The following is a 12,549-nucleotide window of genomic DNA, read 5'->3' on the forward strand; positions in this document are numbered from 1 at the left end:
AATTGCTGCTCAGAAACATTCTTACCTGTGAACTGCGCTGCACTTTGCCCTGTGTTTAAATATTTCAGTGTCTCAACCTGCACTCCACTTTCTCAGCCCAGAGCTGACTGTGAATGAGCTCAGAATCATTTTGATGACACACGTTTACGCACTTCCAGGTCACATTTGCATATATTACATTGCCGAGCTGCAAACAATCTCCATCACAAAGGCAATTGCAAACTGCTGTGGCACGCACAAGCCATTAATCTTAATTTCTTCCCTTGTGGATGAAACCTTGGAAAAATGAATCCTTTTTCTCGGGCAGAAGGACATCAGTCGGATTTTATGAGCCTGTCAGGGCGGCACTGAGAGATGTGCCGGCGAGGCCGTGTTTGTTTCTCTGCGTACGATGCTGGAGGCTGAGCCCGCGACCCCGATCGATCACCGGACGATAATAAATATCCACGAATCCCCAGTTTGTAATCAAGAGCTCACAGGCTTTCCTCCATTGATATTTGATCAATAAGGCGAACAGATGGGACTGTAAAGCAACAACGAGGTGTTGGGTTGTTGCTGAGCAGGAAGTGTTACCTGGCCGACGCGGGTACACCTTTTATTGTTTATTTTTAGTTTCTCTTTTCTCCATCAAAAGAAGCAGAAAACAAACCTGAGACTTTCTTTAATCTACAGTCAGAACTTTTCTGTTTGTTGTTTTGAGCAAATAATTGCTCAGCACTCAGGATGATTTTGACCTTCATACCACAGGTGATCTCAAGTTTGACCTTGACTTTTAGTTTGAGGTCAAGTTTTGTGATTTTTATATTTATGCTGTTCATGCATCTGCTAAGAGGGAAGCCCTGGTGGCCTCCAGTATTTTCAGGAATAGGAAACACGTGTTAAGTTTCTTGTTTGACTGCTCCTGATTTATTTATTTATTTTAAACTACATGACTACATTGTTTTTTATGTAGGACGATGACGCGCTGTTAAAGCACGTGTTTGTACACTCTGACTGTGCGTGTGGCTCATCATCCACGCTCCAGGTTTTTTTGCCTCACACTTCCACTTGTCATCTTCCTGAACCGTCGGTTCTTTCCTTTTCCGTGCTTGTTCATAGAGGCTCACCTGACTGTTGGGGTGTCTCTGTATTAGCGTAAGGTTGTACCTTATAGTATAAAGCACCTTGTTGCTGTGATTTGGTGCTTTGTATACATAAAACTTCCAGATATTCCACCCACTGGCTGGTGAAGTCTCCTTTTTAAACCTCTAACTGAGCTATTTTCTGAATTGCCATTGGCCAAACAGTGATTTCTGACTCTAATAATGACGATGATTTAACGAATCGAAAGTGTTTACCGAGGTCACAGACGAGGAGAGCTGAGCGCCATGCATCTGCTGGCTATTCAGAAGCCTGCAGGTTAAGGTGCTTCCACTTTGGCTTCGCTCTTCAGGCACAGATGCTATGTCAGTCTTTTATACCAACCAACGGATTTTCTGATTTGGAAGCATAAGAAATGGATCTGATTTCAGAGCATCAGTTCAAATGACTTCAGCGAACTCTTTGATGAGCCTGATCTGTTCAGGCTGACACACTCTGTTGCTGTAGGCTGGCATTCGTGTAAACTGTAAGGCTTTGGCCGAGCAGGTGGGCTGAGCGAGGAGGAAGTAACACATGTCGGGGCAGCAGCAGAGGGAAAGGCAGACATATGCTCTTTCTCTGTGGCCTGGCCTTCCTGCTTCACCGGACAATATGGCAGCGAATCACAGCTGACCCAAAATAATATTTCCTCACAAACGGCAAACCAAACGTCATCTCGGGCGTCACCGTGGCATTTAGAAAGAGCCTCTGCTTTTCTTCCTGGCAGCGCTCGGAGATATTTTCAGATGAGTCTGAGGTGAGGACAAAGAGTAAGGTAGAAGGTAAAAGGCCACACTCGGCTGCTGTGGATCTCACGAGGGGGCGCACATTTATCCCACCTGTGACCGACACCAGCTCGACTTGTTTATGAGACTCCTGAATGAAAACGTTTCTGTAACAGCGCTGTTAACAGTGATGTCCCAGACTCATTTACTTTTGAGCCTGTGCTCTTTACACCAGCCAGTGGCCTGACTCCTGCAGCCTCAGCCGGCATGACGAGCTGCTCCCAAAGTCCGCTGGGTGTCTCGAGGCTGTTTGGCGTTTCTGTCCAGCAGCCAGCGGCGCTTCACTCGGGCCCAGAGAGCCCGGACGCAACCTGTCAAGCCGTTAAGCGTCTGTTCTCCCCAGAAGCTCGTGCCAAGCTGAGACCGGTCACCTGATGGATGATGCAGTGACTGTAAACAGGTCAACATCACTGCTCAGGCCACTCGCCACCAAAGAACAGGAAACAAACATGGATGCAGAAAATGACTTCCTGCTGCACGTTTATGGAGCGTGTCTGATAAACGAGTTCACGCGCTCACATATCTGTTACCTGCAGCTGAACTTGGCTTGGCACTGACTGTACAGAGCTGAAGCAGCTTAAAGTGTGAGCAAAGCTTTTCTCTTCTAAGCTCACCGTGTGTCCTGATAGCAGACACACAGCAGTGTAACGCAGGTGTTTGCATTTCTGGGCAGACAGGTGGGTACATTAACTTTACATCTTTTCAAATGGATGTCCATACCTCCCCTGAACATGTTTAACCTCCAGTGTTCTGTTTGGTTAGCCGACCTCAGCTAGCCTGGTTTTGCTATCTTACCTCTAAAGTGGACCCATCTGCTCCTTTGCAGCTCTTGACTCAGCTAGAGAAGCTTTGCATGAATCGCCTGTTAAACAAAGTGGATTTATGTGAAACCTGCCTTTGCTGTGCTCACTTCTTCACCTCCCTGACACTAGTAATTTTAGGCCCCGCCCCCTCCCCCTTTAGTTAATCCATTAAAAACATATAGAAGAGGGCGCCGGTTGGCCCACCTCGTTGAAAACGATCCTGAATGAAATAATATTTTGTGAACCTTCAGTAGTGACGTATGTAACGCATATAAAAGCTAGACTTGCATTTATTCTTTGACTTTTATTTAAAGCGGTGAGAGCTTTGGAGATCTGTAAGGTGCATTACTCTGCAGTGTAATGTCACAAAAGCACATGAAATCTAAGAAGCCTTTAATGTTTCACGTTCAGGCTGTGCACAGACTACCGACGTCCTTTATTCTCCGTGTGCTGTGACAGGCTCTCGGGTCTGTTTGAGGACTTTCTCTGCAGGCGAGCGTCAATTGTTAGCACCACCCCGAGACTTCACACACACATGCAGAGACTGAGAAGTGTGTCCTCAGCACCTCTCCAGTCAGCTGCTCTCATCGCCGGTGTGCCAGCGCCCTCCACAGGCAGCTCACGCCACTCAAATCCCGTCTGTCTGGATTTTGCACCCAAAGCTTTGCCCTTTCGACAAAAACAAAGCAAAGCATTGGTGACAAATTGCTTTTATTTGCAAGGCGTCGCCAGTTCCCCTCTACTTTCCGTGCTCTATATTCAGGACGTCCACCTGCACGAGTCCCCGCTGGCTTTAGTTGCACGAGGGCGGCCTTGCCAAGCAGTCGTATAATCCACAGGGTGAATAAAAATGGATTTGGCTGCAACAGACGCCCGGTAAGCTGCCTTAAACCAACAGGCAGAATTGTGCACAACACAGATTCTCTCATGTACATCCTCATTTTTCACAGGTCACACTGTTCCTGCTGATAACACTAATCTGCACGTCTGCAAATACACTTTTTGATCCCCCAAAATGTAATCTGAAATGAGATCATAACACAAAGACAAACACCCTCAGTTCAGCTAAGATGGCGTTAAACGCTTCATTTCATTGATCAGAATTAGTTTTTATTCCCGTCAGCACACGGGGAGAACGCTCTTCTTCACGAGCTGCGTGAATGATTCGCACCTCCCGATAAAGAGCTTTGGTCTCGAGAAAAGCCGCACGAGCGTACACGTTCGCCTGTCAGAGTGAGCGAGCGTTTCCTGGCACCGTGTCCTCTTCTCCCTCCGTCTCCAGAGGCCTCGGACAACAGACGGGTCACAGCGTAGCCACATTTTAAATCCGGTGTGCAGATGGACACCAGTAGTGGTTCTAAATCCTGAGCGCCTTGGCACCAGGCAAACGCAGAGAGAGAGAAGACAGCGATTCATCATCGGTTCGATTTTGTTTCCAGTGAAAAAATGGTCCGAAGGAGCGATCATCCAGGCTCTTTGCTCGCGGAGCTTTGTTTTCGTTGCGTTAGATAATCAAGCAGACAGATTTTCAACTGATGTCAGTGCTTTGACTCCAATTAGGAACCAGCGGCATTATAAATAATATGAATAAGCACAGTTACAGTGTCACAGATGGGCTCTAATTGTCTTACCAAGAGGCAGAAACCAAAAGCTTTTGTCTCCCACAAAGGTTTAAATGTTATTTCTTCAGTTTTCTTTCCAGCTTCGTTCCAGAAAAGGTCCCAAACTTGTTTTATTTCCTTTGCAGTTGTTCTCTTTATGCTTCTACTTCATGCATTTACGGAAAGAAAATGTTTCGAAATATGTTTTTCGCTTTGGGTTTGTGCTCGTTTGAAGCTCGACGCTGTTTTTTCACCCGTAAACTATTATTTTGGTAAATTCATCGTCCTCGTGTTAAATTTAAGTCCTCATTAGTCACCCGAACACTGGGATAATAATGGGAATTATTTTTTGATGAATGATTAGTGTGTTGTAGCCACCCTGCCGGGACACATTCTGACATATTACGATTGAAGTTTGGGGTAATTAAGACCTCAGATATTGGATATTAGATACAGTCATAACTTCCAAGCATCCATTCTCTTCCGCTTTTCCTTGTTAGGGTCGCTGGGGGGTGGAGCCTATCCCAGCTGTCTTAGGGCGAGAGGCAGGGTGCACCCTGGACAGGTCGCCAGTCTGTTGCATTGCTAACACACAGAGACAGACAACCATCTGAACTCACATTCACACATATGGGTCATTTAGAGTCACTAATGAACCTTTCCCCACTAACTGCATGTCTTTGGACTGTGGGAGGAAGCGGAGTACAGAACAGAACCCACGCAAACACGCAGAGAACATGCAAACTCCTACAGCCATAACTTATCAGATATAAACAGACGGGTTGGAGTTTACAAGATGCAGAACGACCAGAACGAGATCTTTTAATGGTTTCCACATAGTCTTATAATCAGAAATAATATTAAATCTCCCTCCACCCCTCTTCTGATAGTAACACGTCTTTCTCTCTGACAGACTTCACTTCTAAGCTCTTCTTGTAAAATTTGCAGTCCAGAAGTGCTGCTCATCCTCGGAGTTTCTAATTCTTTTGGCCGTAACAGATTGGGTTAATTGTGGAAAAGGATAAAATAAAAAAAGATCACAGCAGGGGGCAAATTAAAGGGAACACACTTCTCTTTTTAGTTTTCTAATGAAGAAGAAGATGATTATGCCCGCTAGTTAGAGAGATAGACCTCTGCCTTATCCTAACTTCTGTAATGCTGCGTGCTTTCTCTGTGATGAGGCTTTCTGAAGATCTTCTGGAGTTTGTTGGTCGTATGATGAGACAAACGGGTGTCTGATGGGCCAGTGACACGTCTGTGTGTGCATTAGGGGAGAACATCATATCAGGGAGGCCCTGAGTACATGTGGTTTGATGGCAAGCTTAACCTAAAGGATCCTCTGGAAGATCCAGGAGAGAAGAGAGACACGTTTTCTCAAAACATCACATCTCTGTGGTTTTCAAGTTGCAGAACATCATTTAAACCAAACAACCTTCGACTAAACAGATGGCGCACCACAGACGAGCTACAGTACCTCGTCAGGCCGGGACTCTGCGGTCTATTTACACCCACAGGTCTGTGGCCGCTCTTTCACTGGTGAGGCGTACACTTCCAGGAGGAACGCTGGTCTGAGCGGGGAGTCAAGGGTCCGTCCTGTCATAGGCACTCATGGCCATTGATCGGTGCTCAATTAGCATATTGGTGATCATGGAACTGACTTCATGGCCCATGTTGGCCCATTATGTAAATGTGATGTTTATAAGGTTGAGAAACCTGCAGTCAGCTGAGACAGAGGACGTCACTCGGATGACTTGGAGATGCCACACTTCCTCAGCCCGTGAGCATCGTCTGCTGGGTGAAGCTGGCTAATGCTAGCATGGCGCCAACCGACCCAGAGAGACGCGTAGAAACCAAACAATCTCCCCGGAGATAAACTAGGCCAAGTCCAAAATAGCACGAGTTGCGAGCCAGAGACGGCAACACTGCTTGGATTGTGTGAAGTAGTGTGGTAAGGTGATGGAGGCAGAATCACTGATGGTGTCTTTGACTGCAGACACAGTACATCTATGTTCCTCCTAATGACTGCGAGCGACTCTTCTTCCCCATTCACCCCAAAGTTCCTTTAATTCAGGACCCCGCCCACTTCTTGTTGGTTACTTCACCTGTCACCAACATCGCTGCTAGTTTCCTACTTTTAGATGATGTGAACTGAATCTTTTTGGGATTCGGAGTTTTGAATTGTAACGCCATCTTCCAATTAAACCACCCGCTGTATCAGCCACTCTTTGCTTTCTTCCCTCTTTTCTCCTTCTCAGATTTTTCCATCCCTCTCTGCTGTTGTTGATTTGTCGCCTCGTGCCAACAAAGCGGTTCTTCCAACCCCTGGCTCTCAGATCACCCAATTCCTCGGACTGACCTTGCATTACCCACAAGGCCATGGGTCATCAAGCGTGCGCTCGCCTCATCCCACAAATTGTGGCTGGTGCTCCTTTTCTGTTGAGCCCAGCACTTTTGTTTCCATTTATAGCCGCCTCTTTTTCAGGATCCCAATCATTATAAGAAGGGGAGGTGAGTTACAGCCCTGCTGAATTGCTAATGACAGCACCTCTCCACCGCTGTAATGGGTATTAAACCACAATCATATTAGAGTGGAGGGGATGTCACCAAGGCCGGCCTTTCTTTGTGCTGCACGCTGGGAGTGGGAACAACCTGCAGACGAGCGTGAACATCTTCCAGCAGATCTTAAAAGTCTTATTTTTACTTGTGAAAGACTGACTCCTTTAATTAAAGCACGTTTTATCAAATATATACCACTGTACCTAATTACATTATTTTTACTGCCTTTATTAAGAAGCAACCATCTTCACAGTGTGCACGTGTCAGCTTCTGATCCCTCAGTCTCTGAAAGCGTGGTCAATGCAAAACTGATGAGACAACACATCCAGTCGTTTGTCTCTCAGATAAAACATTTCTCAGTCTTGCGTGTGCGATCATTTCTAAACAGCCTCACATTGTTCGCAGGGTCTGATGCCGGCTTTGATTTGAGTTTTAAGCTGAAAACAGTGACTCGCTGCAGGACCGGCTCAGCGGGACGGTTGTCTCCGGTGCATGATTGTTCCTGGCTGATCTGTGTGTACATTTTAAAGGTTTGTCTCCCTCATCTGGACAGACGGCATAACTACAGCTCAGGTTGGACGACTAAGAGTTGGACAATGTGTGTAGATGAAGGGTTGTGACATTAATGAAGTCTTATGGGATCATATGAAACAAAAATCCAAGTGTTCAGCATGATCGATGGCACAGAAGGAGAACTTACGCGTTACCAAGTTTCTGCCTTTCACCTGCTGCCGCCTTCTCAAACGGACAAATGAGATCACCGGATTTAACGAAGCCCCGCCCCTGCTCCACTCAGCGCTCGCGAGTCCAAAGTAAAAGTTCTCCGAGCGATGTAAGCGAAGTTGGCTGCAGATGGCACTTAGCTGGGCCGAGCATGCAGCGTTAGCAGCAGATGGCGCAGTGCTGGGCTGATGGATGCACTGTCGAAAACTCCAAACAAGAAACCTGCTGCTCTTCTTCCATCAGAGAGGCTGAGGAGGACGAGCCTCTGTCGCTCTCAAACGTCCACGCGGCGCACACAGACTGGTGATGAATGCTGCGTTAGCTGATTTATTAGAGCCATATTGTGGGTTCATACTCTCCCCTGTTGATTCTTGTTATTTTGTGTGATGGGATAAAGTCTGCTGAGGACTGCGATGGCAGCGAAACTGGACGGGAAACAACGGAGGATCGCTTCACGGGGATTTATAGGTCGTTAAAAGAAGAGAAGGCTGAAATCTGAGGGTTGTATTTTACTTCATGTGTCATTTATATACAATGACACATGACATCTATCACTTTTGCATCACGAAAAATTTGAATATTATAAAAAACTTTCCTTTATTGAGCATCTTAGTTCGGCCTCCATCAGTTTCTGGAGATCGCCGTGTTGCGATTGGCTGAGGAGGCAGATAATGGAGTGACAGTGACCTTCAGTCCCTCCAACTGCTCGTGTCTCTTCAAACTTGGAGACAAGTTTCTGTCCCGTCTCCAGGCTGATTGTCCTGAAGCTCCTCGGGGATTCAGGTTGATGCCCAAGGACTTCAAATCCTCCTTTATCTCAAATTATTTCCTAAAATCAGCCACAAAATACTAAAAGAAATGGATGGTTGGCACTGATGCTGTAATTACATGAATCACAGCATCAGTGTGGCACTGCTGAGGTCTTATTGTGATGGCAGAGATTACTTAGTGTTAGTTACTATAATAACCGTGATGCAGAGACAATATATCTATTACAAAAGAAGGAAGAAGTAACACGATGTTTTCAGTTTATTAGCAGAATCGGTGGTTTTTATGTCCACACGGTGATAGAATAGCACAAAAATATGAGGACTGTTGCTGTGTGCTGTTCACGAAGTGGACACAAAAACAGTTTTTTATGTCATTAAGTTTCTTTTGAAAAGGACCGCATACAAGAAATGTCTCAAAGAGGAGAGGAGATCCTAGAGTCTGTCCCTGAACGGTGACCTTTCACCTACCGCTCCGTGTTCCTGACCTCTGGGCCCAGCCCGGTCCGGCTCGTCCCTGCAGAGAGGAGGGTCAAAGCGAATCAATACAAAGTATTTCCGATCTGTCGCCTTTATCCCGCGGTGAAACAAAACGATGATCTTCATAAGAGCGAAGTGACGTTGTGACCTTTACAGTCTCAACCCGTTTTAACACCGGTGGGAAATTTTCCATCACAGCGCTCTCCTATCAAAACACCAAATACCTGCTGGAGGAACGTCGTGCGCCCCTCCAGGAGAGGCCAAGAGACTTGGAAAATCAATGCCAAGGTGCAGCGAGGCTGTTAGCTCATACTAACACAGCTATAAACTCTACTCGAACATCCATTTTTTCTACCTGGAAATTCACCCCTGCAGTATACGTGCAGCTGTAACATTATATGTCTGCGGTATGTGTGTGGACACTGATGAACAGAGCATTCATTCAAACAGCAGCAGTCAAAGAAAGCGCGCGGGCCTCGTGTCATCCGAGATTAATCGCTGTGATATAAATACTCGAGCGGCTGAAGAGCGAACTGTATTACAAGCCGGTTTGGACTCGGCCGTCATTTGGCTCATGAATCATCTTTGTTAATTGTATTTGCTACCAAAATTACACGAGGGAATCCTGTATCTACAAAATTGATAGTGGCTACAAATATTTGAGCCGTGTTTTTCTTTGACACCAGCGGGCTCGTCGTTTTGTCAGCGGCCCTCGGCTCCCCTCTGCTAGATGTGCCGTGACTTGATATATTGGGTCTTTTAGCCCCCGCTTTGGCTCAAATCCAAGGCCCATTTGTACAGATGGGGTTTTACGTCGGCCGTTTTAGCAAAGCACCCTCCCCATAAAGCCAAAGTGTCTCATCGCTTCATAATTGTGTGATTATGGTCAATTGCTGCGGTTGGGGTGACAGATTCTATCGGAGCCCAACAGATGCTTTTATCATATTTTAGATCTCCATTTGACCTTAATCAACCGTTACATGTATGAATAAAATGGGGAGGTGATATTTCACGGGATCAGGTGTGCGAGAGGAGCAGGTGTGACAGAACGAGGCCGTGAGGGACGATGACACACTTGGGTTAACCCACACGGCTGCTGGCGTGGCTGAAAAGTGATGCCGCTGAATGAACTGTGCAACAACCAAGGCAGACAGAGGGTGCCACCAGGTGGGAGAGGGTTGACATTGCAGCTATTGTTTGAGTATCTGTGAAGTAGAAAGTTATAGCATATATATTTATTATTGTACAGAAGGCATTAAAATGAACCCAAACACTAAAAAATAGCACAAGTGCTCAGCTGAAGGCAAAAACGACACATTTCATTTCGACTCTTCCACAATGCTGATTTCTGAAACACAAACAAAAGGATGAGATGATCTGCCGCCGTCTCAGCCCGTCCCCTGGATCCTTTATTTATTATATAAAGTATTTTGCGTATTTGATTTGGTAAAAATTTGGCCTGTAAGACGATTCATTCCTCGTTCTTTCAGCTACATGTTGCTAAATTTAAATCAGAAACAGGCTGATTTACTCTTGCAGCACTGAAACACCTCAGTGTCCAAGTTTGGCATTAAATCTATGAATACTTATAGAGCAATAGAAGTACTTCAGATTTGTTTGCAGACATCAGGAAACAAAAATCAGCTTTGTTGTTAAGGATCCTCATCGGGGGAAAGTGAGCACGCTGAGGTTCGAGGGATCTTTGCCTACTAAGAGTAACTCGAATCTCTTTTCTCAACTCAGTGATTTCTGCCATGTTTCAGGCTTAACAGAACAAAACGACTGCGTCTCAAGCTACCCTGGGAAACATCTGGAAACTATTCTAATCAGCCCACATCTTTAATCAGACATACTGAGGTGACAAAAGTCATCGTTAAAGGTGCAGGGGAGGCCTGTGCTACAACATATCCAGGACATGTTTTCTAATAATAATACATGTGAAAACACTACAGCAGAAAATGAACGAGAACAATATTAAGAGATTTAAAATCCAGGAATAATATGAATGTAAAGCATGAAACAAGATGGTCAGAGGTGATGTGGCTGTAAAATCAGTTTCTCCGAGTCTAGCTGACAAAGATAAAGTGGTTATAGGTTCTATAGATGAGCTGCAGCACAGCTGAAGGCTCAAGTGCGATCACGCGGAGGCGGTTATCAACTGGATGGTCGACCCGTCTAACCATGAGATCACAAACTGAAAGCACGAGCACTGTGCAACGTTTACATCCCAGTATAAAAAAAAGTTTGTGTGCTTTTAAGCTCTTAAAGACCATTAAAAACTCTCCGAAACAAACAGTTTAGGTTGATAGAGTCATCACTGTCAGTAGTGAGTAATGGGAAGATTTGGGTATAATTACAGCTGCTTGTTCCATTAGATTAATGCATTGTTTAGATTTGCTTCTTAGACTGTTTATGCCCTACTCTTTCAGCTGCATCTCAATCTAATATCGAAAGATAATTCAAGTCAGAAACATTTTACATAATGTCAACAAGTAAAATGCTCCGGGGGCTATTTTTAGCATAATGTCACTGTATTACAGCTCACAGAACAATAACAGTAATGCTTTGTTTGCAGACACCAGGAATAAAAAGCAGGAAATAAAGTTTGTTTTGTTTCTTTAATGATGTTCGTCAGGTTTCAGGGATCTATTTTCTAGAGAATTGATTGGTTAGTAGGCGGTGGTTTGGCACATATTGATCTTTTACCTTGAACATAACCTGCAGGTCAGGTCTGCAGCATGTTACTGTGGTGAGGAACCACCTTCACAACCCAGAAAACACAGTGTTAAGCCTGAAGTTTACCCATCACCTGCTACTTAGGGCCTCGGGACGTGAATGCGAACACAATGTCAGAGTTCTTCTCAACATGTGCGCACAAATACATTTTTGCCATGATGTCACCACAGCAGTCAGAAACAGACATAATGTGACCAGGTGAGGCCCAACGTCCAACAACAGTAATGGTTTAAGGCATCTGCAAGTCAAGCACCTGTAAAATAAATATATATAAATGTAATTAACACTGAGAGAAATGTGAATGAATGTAAATTAATATACACTCGCTATAAAGCAGTTCACCTTTCGCAGCCTCGCTGTTTCACAGATTTATTTTTGTGTACAATTTTGCGTGCTTTGTTTTTTTTAATACAGCGCATTTTCTCCTGCGTCCTGATTGGCTGCAGACCATTGTCAAAATCTCGCGCCGTGTCTCCTGTACAGTACAGAATGTGTTCAGCTTGTCAAATTTACATAAATCTTCGATCGCTAGCAGCGTGACTCTGAAGTGCTGCACTGTATGTTTGTTTTCTCCCCAACAAACAACACTGTCGACGAAACGTTTGCACCGTCAAAAGCAGCTGCGGTAGCTCCCAGAAGGCAGAGGAAGATGCTAACCATCGCACAAAAAGTTGGACTTCCTGACATGCTAATGGAAGGTAGAAGTTACCGTGTTTTCCGGATTATAAGGCGCATTAAGCGAAACAAAACAGTCAGATAAGTCAAACTTTACTCAGCTCCTTCTTCTTGCTTCCTCTACTTCCGTACCAGTGATTCATTAATGTTGCATTCTCTGGCAGCTGCTCGGTTCACATGTTCTGGACCTGAAAACAGGGTTTGATCTTTGGTTTCTTTCTATAATACTGGACTTATTTTTCTACCAAGGTTTGAACTTTGAGTGTAAACAAGAGAGAAAAGTGTGAGAATGTTCACGCCTGTC

Source organism: Astatotilapia calliptera, chromosome 4 (genome assembly GCF_900246225.1).
Source record: "Astatotilapia calliptera chromosome 4, fAstCal1.2, whole genome shotgun sequence".
NCBI lineage: Eukaryota > Metazoa > Chordata > Actinopteri > Cichliformes > Cichlidae > Astatotilapia > Astatotilapia calliptera.